Source organism: Dunckerocampus dactyliophorus, chromosome 15, assembly GCF_027744805.1.
Source record: "Dunckerocampus dactyliophorus isolate RoL2022-P2 chromosome 15, RoL_Ddac_1.1, whole genome shotgun sequence".
In the NCBI taxonomy this organism is placed as follows: domain Eukaryota; kingdom Metazoa; phylum Chordata; class Actinopteri; order Syngnathiformes; family Syngnathidae; genus Dunckerocampus; species Dunckerocampus dactyliophorus.
The window spans coordinates 5003070-5029399 of NC_072833.1; the positions used below are offsets into that span (position 1 = coordinate 5003070).

General features: G+C 41.9%; 1 protein-coding gene across 3 annotated transcripts in view; it reads left to right on the forward strand.

The window, feature by feature from the left end:
* Positions 1 to 25722, forward strand: part of il17rel (interleukin 17 receptor E-like) — a 130675-nt gene extending 104953 nt beyond the window's left edge. Inside the window, exons 21-23 of one of the 3 annotated variants that reach the window (XR_008573809.1) lie at positions 2139 to 2272; positions 4828 to 4919; positions 25199 to 25722. The gene's annotated coding sequence lies outside the window, so the exon portion shown is untranslated. Of the gene's footprint in view, positions 1 to 2138; positions 2273 to 4827; positions 12581 to 25198 lie in introns of those variants that run through there. The other 2 variants (XR_008573810.1, XR_008573808.1) reach the window with 2 other exon arrangements.
* The last annotated feature ends 608 nt before the right edge of the window (positions 25723 to 26330 follow it).

A 26330-nucleotide genomic window follows, 5' to 3' on the forward strand; every position in this document is an offset into this window, starting at 1 on the left:
AATAACACAAGCTAATGGCAGGGGCGCGTCCTCCCTTTGTTCCACGCTGACTTGCCGTTGGGTAAAAATAAAAAGAGAGACTGAAAAGGAAAAGCAACAGTGAAAATGAACTTTTTGCCTTGAATAAACAGACATGAATCAGCCTCAGGCCAACATGGCAGGACGGCCTCTTTAATTAGATCAGACAAAGGAAGGTCCGCATGATGCCGGTGGTCTGCTGGTGATGGAGCTCGGGCGGGGGCTAGATTGTCAAACATATAGCGTATATTATATCCATACAAAACCACATGATTATGTACGCTCATAAAAGCAGACACGTCGCTGCTCATCCGACTCCAAGGAACGGCAAGTAAAAGTGACAGCATGCCAGCAGTCAGCTGACCAGATCATTTCACGCAAATGTAGCAACACGATATAACAAACATGTCCAACAATATCACAGGGCTGCTTGCAATGCAACTTCGCTCTTGTAAAATGACAACATTAAGTGGTGTTTACACTTGGACGCGTTTTGCCTCTGCATTGTCCCGTAATTCGCCATGGCAATGGGTGTCATTTCGATGGCATGCCTGGCAAATTGAAGACTAGTTTATGCAATATTTGTGTGCTGTCTACACACTTGGCACGCAATTTGTGACTGAAAATGGTGCACTTTGGCACAAAATGCCATCCTCCCGCACAACTCATTTACACCCAAGTCAAGTACTGTTTACGTCTAGTGAACGACATCGTACGCAGGATGCGCATTGTTCCCGCATGGGTATGTACTGAACTTCAAGTACACTTCCTCAGTTTTAGTATAAAGTAAGTATACTCACAATATACTTGAATAAACTTGTTTTTGCTAAGGGTTACTACCTCAGAAAAATTTGTTGTAACATTACCTTTTTATTCTGATTATATAATTTACTTTTCTTTTCAGTGGGGCCGTAAAATCCAAAGTATACTCTGAGGAATGAGTCTAAATCATGTGTTCCCAAAATGAGGCCGACAATCTAATGCAAACATATGGGAATAAAACGGAGTTCCATTCCTGAAACTAGTGGAAAAAAAGGATTGACTTTGATGTATTTGGAACACTTGGAAGCAGCTGAGGTTCATGACATAGTTTGACATGGTCTTGCACGGTGAACGCTCTTATTACAGGGCGGGAGTTTGCACAGGCTGTTATTGGCTAAACAGAGGCTGGCACTGAATAATGGATGATTGGCCGCCTGTGTTCATTTTTTTAGGTAAACCGTGCGTCGAGTAAACGCGTGGTGCTTGCAGTGACATATGATCCTCGGCTGCGGACGTCACCAACATACACACACAGAAAGGGGGCATGTTTAGGTTGTACACACGCATAAACAGTGACAATTTGTATACACACAACCCCTTTGCAGAGCGACTGGTCAACAATTAGCAACAGGTGCAGTCAGGTCAGTCTGTGCATTCTGAACTCTTGTGAAATAGAAAACCAGGCCACTTTTTAACCACAGTAACGTGTCTGCGCCCCCACCCATACATTATCTTCCAAGCAGGGGGAAGAAGGGAAAAATGGCCCCCCACCACATGAAGAGAAGTGAATATAACCAGTAGTTTTCCTCACAAATTCCCTGAAGTCTTTGGAGAAGCCCTGACATGGAGGCCTTCAATACGTTCTGCTTTTAATAGGACTTAATGCAAAAAGAAATGCATTGTGCAAAATCATACGTAAAAAAACAGCTTGTTGAGGTGTTACAGATGGTTCTTTAGTAGGAAGAGCAACGTACTTTGGAGTGGAAAGGCATGAAAACAACATGCGCTAACAATAACCCAGTAGTTAGAGTATGTTTTTTGACATCATGTTATACAAGTCCGGTTATCTCTGATAGCACTACAGCAGTGGGCCTCAGTTACATTGTTCAAGGGCCAGAATTTTTCTTGGCAGACACTGAGGGCCAGATGGTAATGTTAAAAAAAAAAAAACTAATACAAAAAATACTACAAAATAAATACTAAATAAAACTAAATAAAATAAAAATAAATAAGACTGCAATAAAAAAAAAATATAAAACTGTTTTAAAGAAAGATATCTATGGAATAATCTGTGGAAAACCGTCTTCTTCTGCTGCCAAGTCATTGTGACGCGTGTCCTTCGCCGTTTCCCCCTGCAGAGCTGAGAAAGTACTGCATGGTCATCTCCCAACCTGAAGGTTGCGGGTCCAATCCTCCGTCCTCCCGTGGATCATGTCGGCGTATCCTTGGGCAAGATACTGAACCCCCAGTTGGTCCTGATGCTGCATCATCGGTAGGTAAATGTGCTAGCAGTGTCAAAGCGCTTGTGTGCCTTGCAGGTGGAAAAACCAAAGATCATTCTCTAGTTAGACTGAATACTATACATCATTTGGGCCAAATGAAACGGTGTGGCCCGCAGGCCGCCTATTGAGGGCCACTGCACTATAGTGTATACTCTCTGGACGTATTTGGTCAGATTATGTGTGGAAAGCATGCATGTTTCAGGGTTAAATTTGTTTTTTTTAATGCAAATGATAGTCTATGGACTTAACAAAATGTATTTTTAGTACATATATCTATTTAATTTATTTTAAAATAAGGCTGTAATATAAGAAAGGGGATGTATTCTAGTGCATAATGCAATTCTAGAGTCAACTATGTGACCGAAAGGGGCACAATATCACAATACGCTCTTTGACATGTCAATATTAGTGTGTGTTTTGGTGGAATTTGGGTCCAGAACAAATGTAGTCCTGTGTTGAAAGCCGTGAGTCAAGACTTGGCCAACCAAATGTCATCGCTCCTGAGTTCAAGTTGACCTGTCAGTCAGGAGCTTTTACAGCATTTTACATTTTACGAGAGCGTGACATTACCTTGTAAATCAGTCAGCCTGTGCGCTTGTGTCTGCCAAATCAACAAAACTCACCTTTTATGTGTGTGTGTGTGTGTGTGTGTCAGACCAACCTGCACTGTGTTTGCTGCTAAACATTGGCTTTCACCGAAACCAACCTTTTTCATGACATTTAGCTTGAAAACCAAAAAGCAGACAATCACCTTCAAATGCAGACGCTATGAAGAATCCCACTTCACACTCACAGGGTGCAATCAGGACATTATGTAAATGTAATGGAGTTTCACCAGTGAAGAGTGACGCTGAGCCCTCCACCGCTGTCGCCTACCTGTGCTGCGTGGATGCAGCCATGCATCCCACCGCTGAGTGATGGATGCTCATTGAAGGTCATTACTTAGGGCCCTCCTGCTGAACTCCTGACCTCATGCCGAAGGGGGGTAAAATCCCCTCGGTGCAAGGTCGAGCAGCGGCCGGCTCGGAGTTTCGTGGTAGCGTCGCCCTCCCACACAAGCAGGAGGGCCCGCCTTTAAACCCTCACACAATAGCTGCAGCCCAAAGAGGATTCAATATCATATGCCATAATCGGCCTCTAAGCCTGAACAAGGGGAGGGGGGTCCCTGCGATAGATGAGCTTAAAGCGCTTCAATCCTATTTCATCTGCTTATATTTCCCGCACTCATAACTTTTAAAACAGGCTTGGGTCAATGTAAGGTCAACCTGGAGAGAACCCTGCTGTGTGTGATTACATTTGCTGCAGGACAGCATCCTCCTTTGCTTTGGCATTCTCTCAATTTGATTTTTAGGAAACACACAAACAGATACGTTCTCTCCTCTAAAGCCATTTAAACAAACAGCAAAGGCATCACATCTCAGCCATTTGGTTTGGGGTTGCATGAGTGCTGCCGGTACTGGGGAGCTGTGGTTCATTGAGGGAAACTTGAGTTCCAACATATACTGTCGCATGGGATCACATCGCCTTCATTCCCTCATTTTTTTCCTCTCTGACCCCCCTCTCACTCTAGTGCACGAGTGCAAGAACCAGACGTGAATAGCATCTCACAAAAGTAAATACAACCCTCACATTTCAGCAACCAAATTTATGACACCATTCAATCAGCAGCCATTACTGTATTGTCTAAATAGCTGGCAACAAAAGTTAGCCATGGTCTGGGGCTGCATGAGCGCTGCCTGCACTGGAGAGCTACGGTTCATTGAGGGAAACATGAATTCCAACATGTACTGTCACGTGGGATTACAGCATTTTTTCCTCCCTTACAAGGTTGTCGCTGGTGCACGAGTGCAAGAACCAAACATGTATAGCATCTCACAAAAGCAACCAATTTTATTCCAGGCCATACCTTAGCGTAGTCAATGTCCAGCTTACATAGTTGTACATATTTATGGGCGGCAGTGGCTCAGTAGGTAGAGCAGGTTGTCCAGAAATTGGAAGGCGGTTTGTTCCTCGCTGCCTCCATCCAGTCTGTGCTGTTGTGTCCCTGGGCAAGACACCTCACCCACCTTGCCTCCAGTGTTGCCCACACTGGTGTATGAATGTGAGTGAATGTGTGGTGGTGGTCGAAGAGGCCACAGGCGAATTGGCAGACACGTTTTTGTCAGTCTACCCCAAGGCAGCTGTGGGTACAGATGTACTTTACCACCACCAGTGTGTGACTGAGGAGGAGTGAATAAATAATGGGTTCACTTCACCGTGAAGCGCTTTGGGTGCCTTGTAAAAAGCAATCCATTATTATTATTTACTATCCATGGAAAATGACTCAAAAACATCCATTATTGCCCAAAAGGCTGGAAACAAAAATAATCCAAGATCATTCTGTCAGGCATGGTGGTGGTAGCATCATGATCTGGGGCTGCCTGAGTGCTGCCGGCACTGGGGAGCTGCGGTTCATTGAAGGAAACGTGATTCCACGATGTACTGTCACATGGGATCACAACATCTCCTTCATTTCCTCATTTTTCCTCTCTTACCCCCCTCTAAGCTCCCTTCACGTGAGAAAGCAGGGTCCCTTGGCGGGGGGATTATCCAACTGTGGACCCCCATGAGAAGACAGGAATGTGATGAGGGAGTAGGGTAAGTCAAACAGGGGTTTTCGTAAAGCCTCTCTGTGTTTAAGGAATACCTTTGCTTATCTTATTCCCGCCGCCTCTCCTCCTCCCTCAAAGGGACTACATTTCTTTCCCCTAAATAGACAAGCCCGCTTCCCTGGCCTGCACACACACCATTTACTTAAACACACTCATGCACACCACTGCATACTTAGTGGCTATATGGCTGCAGAGACTGTAACAGCAACTCATTTCTCTGCTGTGAGACATTACCGCTACCTTATAAGGCAGAGAGAGGTGAGCCACGCTTGCTTTCCATGATGCATCAGCCTAAACAGAACTCCCCCTATATACATGTTCTTACTTGGCAGAAATAAATCAAAGATCCAACAGTTCCAGTGATGCACGTGTGGGAGGCACTTATGCAAGAGAGTAACCTCATGCAGAAAGCGGCAAAAATATAAAACGTCTAGACTGGAGAAGCAGGCCTCTATTTTAATGTTTGGTGTGGTCATGACTTCCAAGGGCATGAAGAGTATAAACAAGAGGGTGTGTGTTCTATTCTGCAAGTGTTAATGTACTCATTCTAAATTAGTGCACAAGCACAAGAACCAGACGGTATCTCACAAAAGTGAGTACACCTCTCACATTTCTGCAACCATTTTTACTCCAGTAGATATTTACTATTAGGACACAGCCATTATTGTGCAAATAGCTGGCAACACAAATGAGTAGTAAGGTAATTGTGTCAAGCGTGGTGGCGGTGGCGTCACCGTCTGGGGCTGCATGAGTGCTGCTGGCACTGGGGGAAACCGCTGTGTCTTTAGTCATTTCCAATGAATAGTGGATATATTCCAATATACAAGCAGTGCACAGACGACTCTCGCGTATATCCAAGATTCATTTCTATAGTATTGTCCCTTGAGAAGATAGACTGTATTAAAAATGGTTGAAATGGGAGGTCTCACCTTTCAGGGGGGGCTGTAACCATGGTATATAGAGGAGGCGAGGGAGTGAAGAGATTAAGATGAAACGAAAAGACAGAGAAAGGGATTGATAAGGAAAGAAGAGCCTGTGAAGTCATTAAGGGCTTATGCAGCAGAAGGTCGAGCACAACCTTGGGTTAGACAGGGTTAACTAATCTGCACTGCAGTTCCTCCCCAGGGAGTTCGACAATCCACCCCCTTCTCCTCCTATGGAATAAAGCTAACAAGATTCCAGGTGATTTCTCTCCAATTCACTCTCTCGTCCAATACATTTTCACAGACTGACCGTCGGGAATGACGGCCTCGGGCTTGACGTTTCGTGCCTTCTGACCGATTCCCTTTTAAAGGCTGCAATCACACTAAAGAAGATCACTTGAAGGTGTTTTGATGCTCTGGATCAGTTTTATCCTCATCTCAGCTGACTTGAGGGAAAGAGGCGGGACCTAGCTGGACTGATCACCTGTCAATTACATTTGCAACGGACACTTGAGAACGCAACTCTGTCCCTCAAGCTCACAAATATTGAGTCTGCTGTAATTTGGCCGCCAGACATGGAGTCAGCGACCAAAAAAAAAAAAAAAAAAACAAGACTGAGGAAAATAAAGGCAAGGGGAGTGGTAGCTGCCGGCGCCTGGTCACTTTCTACTGTTGATCTTGCTGAACAGCTGACCACACTTAAATGCCAGCTAGCCACCGACATGAGCCAGCATCACGCCCGCGAGTCGTAAATTAGCAGAAAGACGTTTTGACGCATCATTAGCCGAGACTTGCGTGTTCTTCGTGAAGAAACTACCGGACAAATAGCATTACAGGACTGCTTGTGATTGTCCAGGAAATGCAACATGACAGATGGCTGCCTCTCTCTCTGCCATCCCATAAATTGAATTGCCCCATAAATGTTTGGATTGGTACTAAACAGCCATGCACAGCTACTCTGTCAGCATTATCTTCAGCAGATTATTTATGTATTGCTATATATTCTATATATAGGAAGTGTTCAAGTCCAAGACTCAATGTTTCGATTGTCCGCACTGCAAAATAAAGACACCTTCTTGGCCTGGATTTGTATGCCCCAAATACACCGGGGGCGGGGGACTGTAATGGGAACATAATGATATCAGTGCAGATCTACCTGCATGGGCAGAGTCCTGCAGTTAAATGGGTCATTGGGATGAAAGGAGGATGCAGCGACTCAGCGGGAAGGACGGCGAGATGTGCGAGGCTTGAAAAGTATCTTTTCATTCTGAAAAAAAAAATGTACATTTAAATCCATTTGTTTAAATAATCCGTTTTCAGGCTTGAACATAACCTTTTACTTGTCGTGCCACAACATTATTCGCTAATCACACATGCAGGCTATGGAAGAGATAGAAACTGTTTGGAAAAGGCAAGGCTATTTAAAATATGTCTCCATCCAAAAATGTTATATAGCGACATTCTGTCCTGTTCTGACAAAGATATCAGTATCTGTAACTGTATCTGTTAGTAATAATAACAAAAACAACAGCAACAATAACAAGTTAGACTCAATTTTATTCATAATAATACTTGTATAACAATTGAAATATTACGCGCTGTACGCCAAAATGTGCGACTGTCTTTTTTGTTTCTCTTCTTGTTTCTTCTTCGACATCTAAACCGGGGGTGTCCCAAGTGCGGCCCGTAGCTCATTTTTATTCTCAAGATGAAAGTTATTCATTATTGACGAGAGATATGATTCGATATTACGTTAATTTGCTTTGTCACTTATAACAGAAAGGTTCGATGTGGACGACCTACGTTGGGTTGGTTTTAACATCTTTAATGTGGCGCCCCGCATTCTTCAATTACCAGAATAATGCAACAGCAGACATGCTCAAAAAAATTGGGAATTGAATAAAGATGCAAAGTAGCAGTATTGCGCAATGCTTTGGCAAACTTCTCCATCATATTTGCCCCTTTAATTCAGGTCCATTTGGATTTGATTCAGCTCCACGCATATCAATTCCCTGCTTTGATGTCAGCCAATGATAGCATTATATGAGTGGTAAAATCAAGCTGTGGAGCGCACGGCGGTGGGGGGGGGGGTCCTTTATGTAACATAATCACAGCCTATCGTTGGCATGCCTGTAAATCGGTCAGTCTATCTTATGTTCGGCCTTGTTATGGTTCACATTGGTGCCATTCCAGACCTCATTCTGCAGGAGGACAGACAGAGACGTTGTACGTCTACATGGCGGATAAATATAGCAGTGACATTTAAAAGAGCCTGTAGTTTAGCTTGTCAATTCGTTTTGGCAGGCGCTGGACAACTGGATTAAAAAAAAAAAAGCCCAAAACTGAGCTCAACAAAGACTTCTTTCAATGATAACAAGTTGCGTAACAGATGTAAAGACACCACTGCGTATATGTACTGTAAATAGTCTGTATGGTGTACAGTGCATACAAGTGCCAGCCTGCCTTAGAGTCAAGAGAAGTTACACTCGCTCTTTGTCTTACGCTCTTTGTGTGCGTGTATTCATTTGGCATAAGATGAGAAGGCAGCCTTAGAATGTGAGCGTTAATGAGACATGTGTGCAAATTGAAGACAGCTGATGGGAACACTGAGTGCAACAAGAGGGGGAAGCGGCGGGGGTGCACGAAACCATACTGAACTCTCACCACTTTCTCACATATTTCTCAGACGATAAAGCACACGCACACTGCTGTGGAGGTGCACAATTCAGCCCAAATCACCTGAGCTAAGAGCTTCTTCCCACTCCTTTTCCAACATGTTGATCTGTGCAAGAACTCCATTACAGGCTTCACAACCACACAACATACAGTACAGTACTGTGCATATATATCAAGAATGCATGTGTAGCATGTAAGCAAGCACTACTAAGCGGTATGCACGCGTAATGGAGTTCACTGCAGGTATTGTCAAATATCTTGCCCCAATGCACAATTTAATTTCCGTTTATGACTCATCTGGCGCATCAGTTTGTATGCATAAGCGGAGTAGTGTCATTGTTAGTTAAGGTGAGTCACAGCTTCGCTACTGTATGTTTACCCACCTAAGGCTGACAGTCGACAGGGATATCCCCAGGAATCGGGACACTCCTTGGACCAACTTCTCTCCCCAGCATGAGGCTTTATTTGACTTTATTTATCCTGGGAGGATCAACAGAGCACACCCAGCGCACATAATAACAAATGCTTAGCTGCAACCAGAGCTCTTCTATCAAGAAAGATGGACACCGAAATCTGAAATCAACTCTCAACTTGCTGATTAAGCAGCTGATCTGGGGGGAATGGATCGGATTCCGGAATATTTCCAGGGTGCACCCATGTCATGTCAACATTAGCTATTATGGCAGCAGGTCACACGTGGCTTGTGACTGCATCAGTTACTGCAACCTTTGCGTACTCTACCTGCTTGTTTGTTGCCACATCAGACATTGCTGGACGGTGTCGTATTGACACTCAACACAGATTGTAGTGGACACCCGTCAATATGTCTCTTGGAAAATAAAGGAGGCAGCACTGACAAGGAAGTTCAGTTTTATGACTGTGACACAAAAAATATTTGAATAAAAAAAAGAAAGAAGTGGATAATAAGCCACCGAGTGATGGCGGTCTTATTGAATTTTCTGTTCTGTTTTGTTTTAACTTTAGCAGCGTCTCCTTTTAATAGTAGCTACTTTAACTTTGTTGCTAATTGAGCTAATGCTATCAGTGCTGTGTTACGTAGCAAGGCCTGTCTAAGCTACTAGCATTAGTGGCTATTTGTTTTTAAAATAGCATTTACACTGTGTAATAAATATTGTTGTGCGTACTGAGACACTGTAATGGTTCCATGTGTTTGTAGATGCCATTTTCTGCTACGGGGTTTCTCAAAGTGTGGTGCGCAGGCCTGTGGGGGTCACCAAAAAAACACATTTTTTTCAATATGTTTTAAGTAGGATATTAGCAAAGTGTAAAGAGTCATGCCTGTATTAGTTCTATTCTTACCATTTTTGGATTGTCGTCCCTCGCTGTATCGCTGTTTTGTGGGTGACTGTGGCCTCTTATTAGTCAAAACATATTAAAAAACAATTTATATGCAGTATTCTGATCACTAGGCATCAGTAATGTTATGAGACATGACATTAGATGATATTATCTTTCACACTGCATGGAGTCTGGCTGCCATGGCTGAGAGAAAAACGTTCTCCTCTCATTCCGTGTGGAAGCGATACGTTTTTGGCTTTTTTGTCCTTCTTCCCCACTCCGTTTTAAAAACTTTCTTTATTTTAGAATAAGTAAATTGGAGAGGCTAACAAGTTAGCTAACGGCGGCCGTCTGTTATGTCCCTGCAGTGATCCCGTAGCCTGCACAATGTCAAGATTCAAGATTCAAGATTCAAGAGTTTTACTGTCATATGCGTAGTAAAACAGGCAGTTATACCATGCAATGAAATTCTTATTCTGTTCATTCTCCCAAGAAAAGAAAGAAAACACAAGAAAGAATAAGAACATAAGAAACATAAACATATATACCAATAAATTAAGCAACAACAACAGAAGAGACATTAATACAAGCAAATAATACAAATAAATAAATAAAAAAATAAAAGTGCTATGAGTGTGTGCGTGTGTTGCGTGCGGCGTGTGTGAGTGCTTCATTGAGAAGTCTGACGAATGTGACGTTAACAAAGAATAATAGGAGTGTAAAAGTGACCGTTGGGGTGTTATTTCATGTCCACAGGGCTCTAATCATGTTAAAATCCGTATTTAGAAAGTCATGAACATGTTTTCTATGCTCTATGAAAATGTTCCATTTATTAACATTGAATCCTATATCGCGGAAATTAATTTGACGCGGCCGGTTCTGGAACCAATTAACTGCTGCTACTTTTGGGCAATGTTATGCACAGACTTACGGTCAATTTTCAAGTAGTTTGACAGCAAAACCATTCATGTTATTATATACCATAGGAGCAGCAGGCAGGCTTTGTAGCATTTTAGATATATGGAAACGCTACTATTCAAATTAAATCCAGTATAATAGATCGTGGATAAGAGGTTCAAGCATATTCATCAGTACATTTCTTATCCTTGACCCTTGAGTGCCATGTGAGGTTCTTCTTACCACTTTTGGCTCTTCTAGTCTCTTTTTCCTTCCTCCCCTTTTCCCCATTCCTCACCCCTCAGAGTCTTCTGGTACATTTTGTGCTTCAGCGCATAAGTACCATTCCCCCGAGGGCGAATAGATAGTACACGCATGCCATAACAGTACATAGTCTTCACCTATGACAAGCTATCCAGTGTTGCTCGGTGGCTGTTGGCACCTCAGACACAAGGGCTTATGATACCGTAGTACGTGTGAAAGGGGGTTATAGGTTTATATCGGGACATGGTTGACTGCTATGGGTGTCTATACATAGAGACATCAGGCCATAGAAGGTAGGTCACAGCTGTTGCCCCTTAGGGAATCATGAATGTTGCATATTCAACCCTGGGAGGGTCTCGGCACTGTTTGTAGTATATCATAGATATACCAGCACCCAAATTTGGGATGAAAAATTAGATCAGGAGTGTCCAAACTTTCTCCACGGAGGGCCACATACTGAAAAATGAAAGGATGCAAGGGCCACCTTGCTATTTTGTAAAGCAACACATGTACTGTAGACATGCTAAGTAGTTATTTCCACGTCTTTGCATATCTCTGGTTTCGTCCCACATTCCAAAAACATGCATGTTAGGTTGACTAGCAAGTCTAAATTGTCCATAGGTATGAATGTGAGCGTGAATGGTTGTTTGTCTATATGTGCCCTGCGATTGGCTGGCCTCCAGTCCAGGGTGTACCCCGCCTCTCGCTCGAAGTCAGCTGGGATAGGCTCTAGCATACCTCCACGACCCTAATGTGGATAGGCGGCATAGGAAATGGATGGATGGGTTATATATATGTCAAGAAAAAACTGCATCTCAGCTTTGTAATATAGCCTTTTTCACCATTTTTGCTGTTTTTGTTCGAAATATTTCAACTTTCTTCTTATATAATCTGCATAATTTTTTCCCCGTGATATTATGACTTTATCCCCACAATATTTTGACTTTATCCCCACAATATTATGACTTTATTCCCATAATATTATAACTTTTCCTCCAACCGAACATTCCAAAAATCTATTGTGGTTCAACTTTCACATATTCGTTGTTTCGCGCAATTTTTTTCAGTGTTTCTTTTTTTTTTTATTACAGCGTAGCGCTGTTACCCTTCCCTCGCTAATCTATCTGCACCGCCCATTTTTTTCTGCGTCCTGATTGGCTGTAGATCATTGTCAATCAAGCTCCTTCGTGCCGCCCTGCCGCGTTTCCTGTGTCACTGCTAGCTTGCTTGCTGGCTAGCTTGTAAATGAATCTTCGGTTTGAAGGCGGAGGACTGCAACAGGCGTGGAATACGCGTGAGTGACTTCATAATTTCATGCGTCCGACCTGTAGGTTGATCATTAAAATTCAAACGAAGGTTTGAACATTTTTGAGAGTGTTTAAACAAGAGACAAATGTGAGAAAATGTTACTGCCTGTTTGATAAAAGTATATAAAGTGTGTGGCGAGGGGTTTGACAGCCTTAAAACATATATAATCATTGTTAAAAAAAAAAAAAGAAGTTTGCTACTTCACAGATTTCACTCACTCATAAACAAGGGAGATTTTTCTTTAATATTTCAACTCCATGCTACTATAATTAGTAGCAGTAGTAAGACATCATTTATTCTCATAATATCACAAGTTTATTCTGGTAAAATTGTTTTGTTTTTTTCTTTTTAGAGTGCTGCTTTTTTCTCTTAATAGTTTGACTTTATTATTGTAAAATTACAGGTGTTTTTTTTCATTTCTGCTGTTTTTTTTTTTTTTAATTTTCCAACAATTTAAGCTTTCTTCTTGTAAATTTTCTTCTCATAATTATGACTTTATTCCCATGATATTTTGACTTTATTCTCGTAAAATTATCTAATTTTTTATTTTGCTTTGTTTGTTTCTCATAATATGACTTTTAAAAAACATATTTTTTTCTTTAATATTTCAACTTGTTGCTACTATAATGCTATATTATATATTATTTTTCCTCATTATATTACAAGTTAGAATCCAGCTTTTTTCTGTCCGTATTTTGACTTTATTCTGACAACTTTTTCCCAAAAAAAATTAGGACAAAAACTGTGATGTACAAAAACCGAAGTGACTGTACTTTTTAGGCTCCCCTTTGCCTTTTCCAAACAATTCCTTTCTCAAGCGTTTGGTATGACAGTTGTCATAATGGGCCTCAAATTAGGAATGTTTTCTGATTGTAACCAAATTAGCGTTCAAGTGTGACGGAGCCACAACTCTATTTTCAGCCACTTCCTGTTGATGTATGATTATGAACTGCACGGGGATGCAGCGAATGATGCTCAGATGACCGGTCGCTTGGTGACTGGCTTGTATTGTCTGTGCGTCACATGGCACACACGGTTTGCAGGGCTGGCGGAAGCCACGTGACGCTACACATGCTCACGATGCACTTGTATGCCAGAGGTCGAACGTACGCTCCCCCCCCCCCATTCAATAATGCATGAAGGGGAGAGCGTTGAAGAGCTTCACTCAGTGATACGCGAGCTTGTCACCTTGTGTTGTGACCTCTCCGACCCCTTTATGTCAGTGCCGAGGGAGCGAGAAGACGCTTTTTAAGGCAGCTAGTGTGCACAATGTGTATTTATGAAGGAGGGTGTTGCCGTGTTCTGTCACAGATGTTCACATGATGGATAGCAGGCACACAGGCTGCGTATACCCTGAACATGCTGAGATGAACAGATATGAAGCAAGCAAATCACACATGTTTCTCTTCACGGAAAAAAAACAATAAAGGAAAATGTCATGAAGTGAGTCCAATCCCGAAAGAAAGTTTGATGTAATCATCAGGGTTCACAAAGTTATTCACAAAGTGTGTTTTTTTAAAAAGTGTTATCAGCACGCATTATCTCCATTCTAGGTCAAATCACCCCAGTGTATTCTGTCATTGAACATTAATTGAATCGCGGTGAGAAATGAAGGTGCAGCGGCACAGAACAAAGCATATGAATAACATTTCGAGGGCTAATAATTACATTTTAAGGTGTAAAATCGAATTGGACTCGGCAGTTCCTATTCATCCACATTAAATCAATTTTCCATGCAAATTTCTCCGAGAAGGGTGGAACGTGGTCGTAAACGAGCCGTTGGGAAAAGGCTCTATGGAGACCTTCTGCTGATTTTGTGGTGATGGTTTTGCAGATTTAAAAAAAGGACAGTTTGCACCTCAAGTTACTGATGATAGGACACCATGTTTGCTTCAGAACAAGTCAGTCAGCAGACTATAAACCTGTCTTGTTTTCAAGAGCATGTCATTTTCAGTTTTCTATTGCCTTCATACTTGAAGTTTGTTCACACTTGAAAAGCAAAGAAGCCTCTTAAAGACATCCAAAAATACACTATGTACATTTCACACTAATTAAATCCCTCTGGCCTTTGCTACAAAACCCTACTCAATTTCAGGATAAACGGCTCCTTACTAGGATCTACCCGTTACAGTTGGTGTTTCTCCACAGGCGATAAAGGAAATGAATTCGCAACAGAATTTTTCAGGAACTCTACCAAACAATTCTGACTTATACTTTAGAATGTACAATTTTCATTGCATTTTTAAACAAATATTTCATTTTAGTTTTATGTATTTGGTAGGGGTGTCACGCGATCTTGTGACACCCGATCTCGATATTTCTCGTTGAAGAAAAAGCTCTCTCATGGGGAAGAGGACAGGCAGAAGAGCCGAACTGTGGGTATGGCATTGTTACTGTGAATGATAACAAACGTAATATGGAAGTGGCAGTGCATCAGGCCGGATTGGAACCTTCCATGAATTGCTTCACACACACTATAATCCTCTCTGTCCTTCCCGCACTCTGTTCCCAGCGTCCCCCGCTCGCAGCGTGTGACTGTTTGCTCGTTGGAGTTCAACGACAGTGTTGGTGTCCAAGCAGAAGCTGTCGTAATTCCACATTTGATCAAAGTTGCTTGAGATTTGTCAGATGAAAACACGATCGCTGCATATGACTTCTCTAAAAACGTGTGATAGTAGAGTCCAATCCGGACCTGCTTCCTGCTTCCGCACTCCAAGCATCATGGGAACTGTCATTGTTTTAGCGTAAAGGTGTCTTTACATAACTACACATCGGCATAGGTGATTAGTAGCGGTAGCTACAACTGCTGTCATTATTTTAACTTAAGAGCTGGTGTGTAACCATTTCCATGTTTTCTTGATGATAACCAAAATCACACATGTTCTTATGAGCTATTTTTATTGCCATTGTTATATTTGCCCGAACAAACGTACCTTTAGTTGTAGCAGACATTGAAATGAAGAAAGACTGAAGAAACAAGGGTGGTCTAATCATTGTCATCCATTACTGTATATATTTTACGAAACCTTGTCGAGGATTTTGCATTTTTTTTTCCTCTAACATGTTCCAGTGAACATTGCATCCTAATGATAAAATGACTGCATGTGCATTATGCACATGCCCACAAAGATGCACAGTTTTGTGCTGATACACTTTAGTATTTTTGCAAATGCATCCTTGATCGCTGACCGGTTTGGACCAGTCTTCTCTTTGTGCTTTTTTTTCTTCACTTTAAACGGTTATACAGCAACAACATCGTATTATTTAGGGGACTTCCAGTGGTCTCCCACCACTGCCCTTTCCTCCTCCTTCCTTTCCCACTGGACTCGGGAGTGGTCTGGCTTTTATGGAGAGCAGAATGGATGAAGAAATCAAAACCTCCAGAGCTTCAAACGGCGCGGTGGCGCTTATAGATGCTTTGATCAAGAGGCGAATGCATGCGGCGGGGGGCCGCTTCTGGCCCGAGAACACCCCTGCAACGAGCCCATAAAAAGACACTAACACATAGGTGCCAGGACGTACAGTACAGTGGGAGACACATGTACTTATTTTGACACACAAGGAACGTGGTGCTGTTCGCTTTGATAGCCTACGTGTGTTCGCACCTGAGGCTAAGTCCTGCCGTTTAATGTTTCACTACGAGACCCACTAAGCACCGTTAAGGTCACTAAGGTTTGGTGTTGTCTTAAACCATGCAAAAAGTACCTGGAGTGTACCCGGTGTTTTAGAACACTGTGGAGTAGTCATTTGTTATCTATTAAATGTTGAGCTGACCTAGCAGGGGAAGGCCAACATTACATCTTGCATTACATGGTGTAATGTTCCATCATATTTTTGCCTTGTCAGCTAGTTCTACATCAGGGTCCATACTACAGCTATGAAAAATGTGACGCTATCATCCAACATATGTTTACTATTATATACAATGAGCATTTGTGGGTTGGGAGCTTTTTGGAACAGTTCATCTGAGGTTTTACTGTTTTTTTATTGTTGCATGTCGGGCCGGATGAAGTGCTTTCAGGGGCCGTAGATGGCACGCGGGCCAGAGGTTGCCCATCTGTGTTTTAGGGTGCGTCCACACTTGCCGTGTTTGGTTGGGTTAACAGGAACTCCGGTGCATTTGCTCTGCTGGTACATTCTGTTTGGTCAAACGTGAACCCTGGCGTGCACCAAACGACAAGACTGAGACGACTTCAAGAGGTGGGTTTTGGTCCGCTTGGAAATGAACTTTGGTGCAGTTCGGTTCACTCAAATGTGTTAAAATGACAGCAAAACAAATGTGTAGTAGAACATGCCTTGGAAGTGCCGTCTCTGTGTGACTGTGCTCTTTAAAAGTTTATTTGAGAAGCTTTTTGCAAAGTCGAAATAGCAGAATAGAAAAATAACCTACGTATTCAACCCAGCAGACGCCATTTTGGTTTGGAATATTTGAGTTACGCCACGTAATATGTCACCAAAGCTGCCCAATCAAGTCCTTACTTCATGCCTACTGTATGTTCTTCACTGCCCAGCCTTTGGCACCATGACAGAAGTGCCAGCGTTTAGATTGACAACGTTCTCATGTCGTGGGAGGTCATGTGAACTATCGGGAAAATGATGGCATGCTGCCAGTTACCCTGCTGGATCTTGCATAGTGCATTCCATAGCTATAGTATTTGATCTGAAGTCAAGTTTTCACCTCATTAATGGCATTAAATACATAACATGCCAATCCATCAAGTGAAAAATCCACCCTCGGGTTCTTGCTGCAGTAAATCACTGTCCAGCATTCTTAAAGTATCATCCCTGACAGGGCTACCACGCAAAGAATCAACTGTCTTTTGATGTTCCTCCTTTCTTTGTTGAAAGTGACATTTATCAGATTATTTTTTTGTGCTGCGTCATCTATATGGAACTTGAACTTTGCGGTGGCAGCGAGCCATTTATCAGCCTTTCGCACCATGTGATCTTTTGATTGGCCCGGCGAGAACAAAGCTGCAGCTTATGTCAAACGGCGACAGGTCAGCAAAGATTTCTATTACTTTTTCGCCCCCTCCCCCCAGAAAACCTTGTTACGGCTGCTTTCATCAATCAGCACGCCCGTGGAGCTGCAGCGTGTGTTGCCCCCTTTAGCACACACTACGCTGCTAATCCGTGTCCGGTAATACACTGCTGATATTGCTATGTAGCCAGTTACTGGACATGTAGGGCACTGGGCAGCCCTGGAAAAATGAACGTCAGCGTGCCAATACAGGAGTTCAGTGTGTATCTTCCCAATGTTTGTTTTTTCATTGACTGCAAGCAACTAATCGCATTTAATGAAAGCTCAGGTACACTCATTGTTTTTTAATACATTTATTATTTGTGTGTTTGACCTGACTGCGTTGTAGATCGCTCCCACCTTCCCAAGGTGACATGTGGCAGCGTTCCCAGTGGAGTTGTGCTGATCTATTAAGATTAAACAACGTTGTCACAAGCAATTCCTTTTCTCATTATGGCAACATTAATTTATATGGATATATTTTAATATATATGCATGCAAGTTAACATATACAGCAGAGTGAAAACTTCATTTCCCTTCAGGGATTAAAACGAGTGCAATCAATTGGGGAAAAAAAAATGAACGAGTGCATATGCTACTAAAGTAACACTACTATAAAGGTATACATTCCATTACTATCTCCTGATCAAAATTTGAACACCAGTTGAAAAATGGCAAGAATTTACTTTTTGCATTGTTGGATCTTAAGGACATTCAAAATGCAAAAAGAAGAACTGGGAGTGAGACAAAGCAAAAGTTTATTGCAAACAAGCATTCAGGTGGAATAGGCTGTTCATCAGCTGATGAAAGGTTTAAGACCGCAGCCTTTAAAAGCCAACATCTTGGCAAAAATGTGGCTTCAGTGCCTATTTCTGTCAGGTATTCACACTGTCATGATCTCTTGATGGCAAAGGCAAAAAAGATCCAATGTTGCCAAATGGATCTAAATCCAATTGGCAACATTTGGTGATGGTTGGCAAGGAAGGTTTATAAAAATGGTTCCAGACAGTGGATGCCTCAGTGAAGCCATTTTCACCACCTGAAGCAACATTCCCACTAGCCTCCTGGAAACACTGGCATCAAGCATGCCCAAACCAATTTCAGTCCTTTTTTGAACAGTTTATTTCTATTTTAGTGGGGGGGGGTTCAGGTTTTTTGTGAGGTTTGGTCTGAACCTTTTTTTTGGTCTCACTCCCATTCCTTCTTTTTGCATTTTGAAGCTCTCCTTAGAATTGTTCTTATTATCATTATTGTTATTGTTATTACTATTATTATTATTATATACAATGAACAACTGATAATGGTAATGGTTGAAGAATTAAATATGTCTGTTTGTGACGTGTTCTATCTATCATACAGTATATATTTGATATATAAGCGTGTGAGGCATAACAGCAGTTGTTTTGTGGAAAAAGCAAGTCACTGTTGGTATTGTTGTTGAAGGAAGTGGCTGTTTTGGGGTGGGCCGCGCTCTGAAATGGAAAAATGGTCAGAGAGATGTGAGCGAGGGACTGTTTACACGGCAACACGGCGCGGACCGAAGACAAACACAACCCGTGCGTGTCAAGGTGTTTTCTCTGTTGGCAGGAAAGTTTGCGATAACCTTACTCATAGTTTCCTAATCAGCTGGGAGAGGGGCAGAGCGGCCCCTGGAAAGAGTTGGCCCCAGTCAGCAATGGTCACACACCCCTACTGGTTTTGATGGGTTTGTGTGACTTTCTATATATGTGTGTGTGTGTTGTCGAGTTCCTGGACAAATAGAGGCAGGGGTCCTGTTGACGAACCAATTAAAAAGCAGGAAGAATGGGGGTGGAAGCAGAGACCCAACGTGTTTTGACCATCACTCAAATTAAACATGGCAAGCAGAGTAAAAACAATCTGGTTGTTATTGAGCAGGACTTACTAACAGAAACGCCAAAAGAGCTAGGGTGCCATTTAATTGAAAAAAGTATGTCATATGCAACATACTGGAGTGATTCATTTTGGCAAAAGACCAAAATGTGTGTTTTCCATGTTAAACTGACACCAAAATCAGTATTGAAGTAGCGTTTCACAGATTAAACCCCCACATTATTACCCAAAATAACTATGCAACATACTTCAAATTGGAGAAACCTAACCTGGAGCATCCTCCACAAATATGCCGTGTTAAAAATACTATAGTTTGCCCCTAAAATGCTTCATTTTGACATCATTTTATAATACTTCTGATGGCGTCAATCTATTTTTAATGAAAAATAGGAGTAACCCTCTAAAGTGTCACATAATGTTCTTCAAAAGAAAGCCTGGGCGTCAACATAAAACACCGCACTCATACTTCAGGCCTTCCCTCTCACTTTTTCTAATTGCATTCCCGTTGTGAACGAGTAGGAGTACCGTGCGTCATCCTGTGAAAGTATGAGTTCTTCAAACCAGTTCTCCCACATCCCGGACGCTTTACCGGCCTGTATGTTTGCACGCACAAGGAAGAAGTTGAACAAAAAATATTCGCCATCATTTACATGACAATGTCAGCAAAAATGTCAGCATCTTCGGTTAAGGTTTTTGAAAGGTTTTGGGTATAAAAAACATCCAGCAACCTCAAACAGACCTACGAAAAAAGCTGTAACACGCGATGTCACGCAACCACTAAGCACCAACTGCTTTTGACCATTTAGACCAGGGGTGTCCACAGGGGGCCATTTGCAACCCTAGGCTTGTTTGTTATTGGCCTGCGGCACGTTGTAGAATTAAAATTAAGTAAAACAAAATGTAAAGAGAAAAAGCTGAAATGTTGTTTCTAATGAATATTAATCACATTTTGTCTTTAAATATATTTGCAGTACAACCTTGTCGTTAATCCGTTCCAAAAGGTCTGAAATTATGTAAATCCAATTACCCTTGTTTATTGCGGTTAATTCGTTCCAAATTCGACTGTGATAGTTGAATTTTCGTGAAGTAGAATCACCTATTTATAAAGAGGAGGAAAAGGCTTCTTGAGACGTCATCTGTACTTCTGTGAAGAAGGTGTCGGACGTTTCGCTCCTCATCCGAAGAGCTTCGTCAGCGAACTAACAAGTGCTGGTAGCCTAGGCCTTAAATACAGTAAGAGTGGGCGGAATTGGTGTGCCCACGCCCTCCTCCTATTGGTTCCTTACACTAAGACTGGGAGGAGTTGTGGTCTAATCCTCTCCTTACATTAGCACCTCCGATCAAAGGGAAGTGTAGCTCCCTGTAGTTGGGTATGAACGACTCCACCTCATTTGCAAGACTAAGAGCTGTGGGTTTTGGTCTCAGTAACCTGCTGAACACAGGGTCCAAATTAAACCTCAAACCACCATTCCGATTCAATGATGGGTTCTGTTGTTTGACAAAAATAGCTTCCTTTACTCCTCTTTCAAACCATCTGTTTTCTTTGGCCAAAATCTTTACCTCGCTGTCCTGAAAAGAGTGATTGGTTGCTTTAAGGTGTAGATGTACTGCTGATTGAGGACCACTAGAATTGTCCCTGCGATGTTGATAAAGCCTTTTTTGGAGCATTTGCTTAGTTTCCCCAATGTAGTGCTCTTTGCATTCCTCATCTTTACAGAACCAATAGGAGGAGGGGGTGGGCACACCAATTCTGCCCACTCTTACTGTACTTAAGGCCTAGGCTACCAGCACTTGTTAGTTCGCTGACGAAGCTCTTCGGATGAGGAGCGAAACATCCGACACGTCCTAGCCTGAATCTGTCTGTAATGTCCCATCAGTAATAAAACCACGATCCATTCTTCACAGAGACTGAGGCACCAACGCGTGGATGCTTTGTTTGGACACTGAACTAGTTTGTTAGGCGCACTGTTTGGCTGTACGCTAACCAAGACAGTGTGTGAAAACAGACATACAGTATTTGTGGCAATAAAAAAACTAAATACAACGAAAACTGAGGTGGCACTGTATGTTTTTTTTCTAGCCTTTTTACCAAACTAAAAAAAAAATATAAAAATATAAAAGTGGCTACCAGGCATCCTTTTGATTTTTCAATATGCGGTCCTGTGTGGAAAAAATGTGAACATCCCTGATTCAGACCATTTTTACCACTACCACTTTTGCAAACTCTGAATTTGTCAGACTACAGTTTTTATAGACGACCACTTCGCAGACTACAACTTTTACCAACGACCCTTTTTGCTTAGTGCCCCGTTTTCAGACTGCTGCTCCCAGGCTGCCTTTTTCGAAGATTCCTATTTTGACTTAATACAATTTTCGCGGGATGTTTTCAGCGTTTACATGAAAACTCCTACTTTGAGAGCCATTTTTTAACGTTTCCATGCACCCAAATGGCAGCATTGTTAGCATCACTGTTCTGTTTTAGCTGTTGGACTCTGATGGGAGGGAGAGGGTTAGACTCGAGCAGAGACGAGACGAGGGTTCATGGGCGCAGAGGTGAGAAAGAAGATGTGAACTGGAAATTGGAAGAATCGGCAACGGAAAAAGATTGTGAAAACACAGGGAACCAGCAGAGGCAATAAAACCGAAATTGGGGCTGGGGGTTGACTCGCAGGTGTTTCTTCCCTTTGAAGAGGGGATTCCTCCTTGCCTTCAAGGAAGAAAATAATTAACACCTTTGTGGTTGCCGTGCCAACACGTGGCTTCTCACTGGGTTCTCAGCTGTGCGCATTCCTGGATGTAATTACGCTCAGTTCAAGGGCCCTCCATAATTACCCACAATCCATCTGCGCCGCCGTCCAAGGAATGAGGCGTAAAGAGTCGTCAGCGTTTATTTGCATGTGATGTGTCATAAGGCTGCACTTTGCTTTGAAAGATGGCTTGAATGCAGCAGAGGGCGTGGCAGAGCGGCTGGGAGCTGCCTTCACGTCGCGTTCCCATCATGACCTTATTTTTGGACTCATTCCTCATGGAACATTTTGCCCTCCAGGAAGAACTGAAGCTTCATTGTTACGTGACAATTAAATTACCCTTGCTAATATTGACATGGGTGGTGCTCGGGGAATAATTGATCGTGTAGCGTATGATTGTTCAATAAGCGCCGAATCTTGTTTTGATTACAATGCAAAAGGTAACCAATTACAGCGACAAAAAAAGGGGAGTCTTGTATTTCAAAGCGCTGAGTGTGCAACGCCCATTGACACGCAATTAGTTGGCCCTTCGTTAGGAGACATTTCATCACTGAGGCTGATGCATCTCGATAAATTCTCATTAACTCTGTGTGTGTGGTGGTGGTGGTGGTGTTGGGGGGGGCTTGCAAGGACAAGACAGAGAAGAGTGTGGCTTTTTAAAGTAGGAGGTCACTGTGCTAATCAGCATCATTAGCCCCAATGACCCAAATAAAGCATTACGTAGACCAGGCTTATCCAAAGTCCGTCCTGGGGGCCATTTGCGTCCAGCATCTCATTTAAAAAAAAAATTAAAATAAATTAATTATTATTCACATTTATGATCATATATTAGAGTGGATCCCCACACATTTGCAGATTTGTGGTCAAAAAATAGTTTTTTAATTACTTCTTTTTCTCTCAGAAAATAGGCGGGGGGATGCTCCTGTCAGGGTTTCATGTTGCAGATTCCGATGCCGATCGTCCATGCGTGAGATTGGCCGATACCGATCACATGTATTAACTGTCAATTTTTCAAGTATTAGGCCTGTCAAACGATTACAATTTTGAACCAGATTAACCAGCATTTTCAAAGTAATTAATCATGATTAATCACCATACGCAACTTCACTACGGGTCAAAAGTTTTAGAACACCCCAATTTTTCCAGTTACTTATTGAAATTCAAGTCGTTCAAGTCCGATGAATAGCTTGAAATGGTACAAAGGTAAGTGGTGTAAAAAAAGGTAAGGTTAACCCCAAACTGAAAAATAATGAGTATTTCAGAATTATACCAAAAGGCCTGTTTCAGGGACCACAAAATGGGTCAACAATTTAAAGCTGTTCTGCAGAAATGGAGGTTGATCAAGCCTTGGCAGTTGGTGCAACCAATTCCTACGGGTGTTCCAAGTTCTGGAGTACTTACCACCTCCTCTGTCTGCATAGAAACAGTGTTCGGCACGCGCTGTGGTACTGTACCCTCGTGAACATCAGTTGAACAGCCTTGTACTGTAGAAAGTACTTGGTTGCCACAAAAATGGCAAGAAAAAATGGAATGAACAATGGAAGAGAGACAGACCATCATAACACTTAAAAATGTAGGTTTTTCCTCCAGAAAAGTTGGATTGTTCTAAAGCTTTTGACCCTTAGTGTATGCCTGAAATATGCCCATTTTTACTGTATTTTTACTGTATTTTACTGAAAGAAGAAAAAGCTGATTTGAATCTGATAATTACACTTTTATTGCAAATGTTCATCTGACATCAAAAGAGAACGCCAACATCAAAACTATATTTTTACGGGCGTTTCAATTACTCGCGCTTTTCCGCCATTTGCGTACGTTGCTTTGTCACCAAAAGCACAAAGCGAAGATGTGTATCTGTTGTTCTAATAGCTTAGCACAGGGGTGGCCAAAGTACGGCCCGTGGGCCTTTTGCGGCCTGCGGCTGTGATATTATCGGCCCGCAGCACAGTCTAAAAATGTAATTTTAACGAGGAAACTTGTTTAATTACCAACCAACATACAGCAGCAGAAATGGGAAAATCAATCAGTAGTCAAAATATTAAGAGAAGAGTTGTAATCTAGCAAGGAAAAAAGCCATAATTTCACAAGAATAAAGTAATAGTATGAGGAAAAGTGGCATTTTAGTAGCATGAAGTTAGGTTGGGGGGAACATTTATAACATGAGAATAAACTGAAAATATTAGGAGAAGAAAGTATACAAGAAGAAAGTTGAAATATTCGGAAAATTATACCAAAAAAATCAACAGCAGAAATGGAAAACAGCAGAAATTTTACTAGAGTAAAGTCAAAATATTAAGAGAAAAAAACTCCTAATGAGAAAAAAACTGCAATTTTATGAGAATAAACTTGTAATATGAGGAAAAATTGCATTTTAGTAACAATGTTGAAATAAAGAAAAAATATATTATTTTTTAAAAAAGATTAAAAAAAATATTATGTGAATAAAGTTATAATTACGAGAAGAAAGTTTACAAAAGGAAAGCTGAAATGAAATAGATGGAAACATTTTTTTAAAAAAACAGCAGAAAAGGAAAAAATCAGCTGTAATTTTACGGGAATAAAGTCAAAATACTAAGAAAAAAGTCATGATCAAATGGAGAACAAAAGTCGCAATTTTATAAGAATAAACTTGTATTATTATGGAAGAAACGTAATTTTTAGTCGCATTTCACCTCTATTAGCGTATATTGGATTGGTTTTAGCATCCTTTTTTTTTTTACCGTTCAGAGGGAACGTCCTGCTAAGCCAGCACGCGTGAACTGTCAGTCACACCAGCGCCTTACACCCATTAATTAGCCCGATCATGTAAACCTGGACCGAACCAAATTGAGTTTAAAGATCATGCAGACCCCCCCCCACCCCAATCCGCTTTTATCTCCCTCCTCTGACTCCACATTTCAGCGTGAGCGCTCAGGTGTGAAGGATTGGAGCATGGGGGCGGGGCAAAGGGGGAGTTTTTTTTATTGTGCTGGTGTCACGGCGAGGGGGTCTGAAGCTGCCTTTCTTGCTATTGTCACCGCGTTGTGACATCAGGACCTGCGGATTAAGGCCTTCAGTGAGTTACGAGCTCGGATGTGACATGTGGCTGTTATGCACGCTGGTGAATTAATAATGATGTGACCACGAGCTGCATTTTGGAGAGGAGTGTGTGTGTGCGGGTGCAAGTGTTTATCGGCGTCTTTGCACATTTTTAGTCCGTTTTCTTCTGCAAAATAAATGTGTGTTCATGTATATATGTGTGTGTGTGTGTGTGTGTGTGTGCGTGTGTGGTTCGTGACAGACTGCTGACCAGGCAGCTCGTGGCCGAGCTCGGGCCCTCACAGACACAGAGTCAGCACTACGCCTGTCACAGCAGCTAGCCAATCACAGCTCTCGAGGTGCGGGCCAAAGGGCGGAAAGTGACCAGTAGTAATGGTAATGGTAATGGTAATGGTAATGGTTGGAGAAACAGCACATGTTTACACACAGGTCAACATGTCGGAAGAGGAGCAGCAGCAGCAATTACTGAAGGAGCAAAAATGAAAATAATCCATAAATACAAAAATAAACAGATGAACAAAGAAATACACAAGTAAAAAACTGACAGAAATAATGTATATAATGTATCACTGCTGGATATAGACTGCAATTACTTACTGAATAATGATGGATAAATGAAGTAGGTTGTATGCAATTTTCGGACATGGAGAACACGGCGGCTTAACTTTGATACAGCAGTATGTGAATGAATCTACTAATATTACATTTTTTTCTTTATTTCTTATAACCTAGTGCTCACTGGACCTTTTCTGGCTGTTCTGCCCTCCCCTCCCAGGGTCGGGGGCTGGGGGTGGTTGGTGGGGATTTAAGGCTTTGGTCTCTGTATCCTCTTAAGACAGGGAAGGGCAGTTAAATGGATCAAGTCAGTGAAGGGAAGTGGAGCACTTAGCTAAAACTTCTATGTATACAGTATGTGTAAATTATATACAGCCGCTTTGCTGTGGAGGATTAAGCAGCTGCTTCTCTTAACAGTTTGAGCAATAGACTTACAGAGTGATTACTGACTGGTAAATAACAATCTCTTGATGAGGATAAGAGCAAATTCAATTTAGATACCATTTATGTAAACTGTTAAGTAAAACTTGCGATGTCACTGTGACAGCTGCGGCTGTAGCCATATGTTCCATCCACATCTATGAGAGCAGGGCCGTCAAACTTGTTTTCACCGAGGGCCACATCGCGGTTATGGTTGCCTCAGAAGACCGCCTGTAACTGTGAAACCATGTAAATGTATGATCGGCTCATGAGACACATTTCACTGATTACTTACATTATTATTCACTTACTTGCATTGAAATCAGAAGTCAGAAGTCAAGGTGCCAAGCAGAAAATGTATATAATAATATACAACTATTATGTAATTCTGTTAAAGG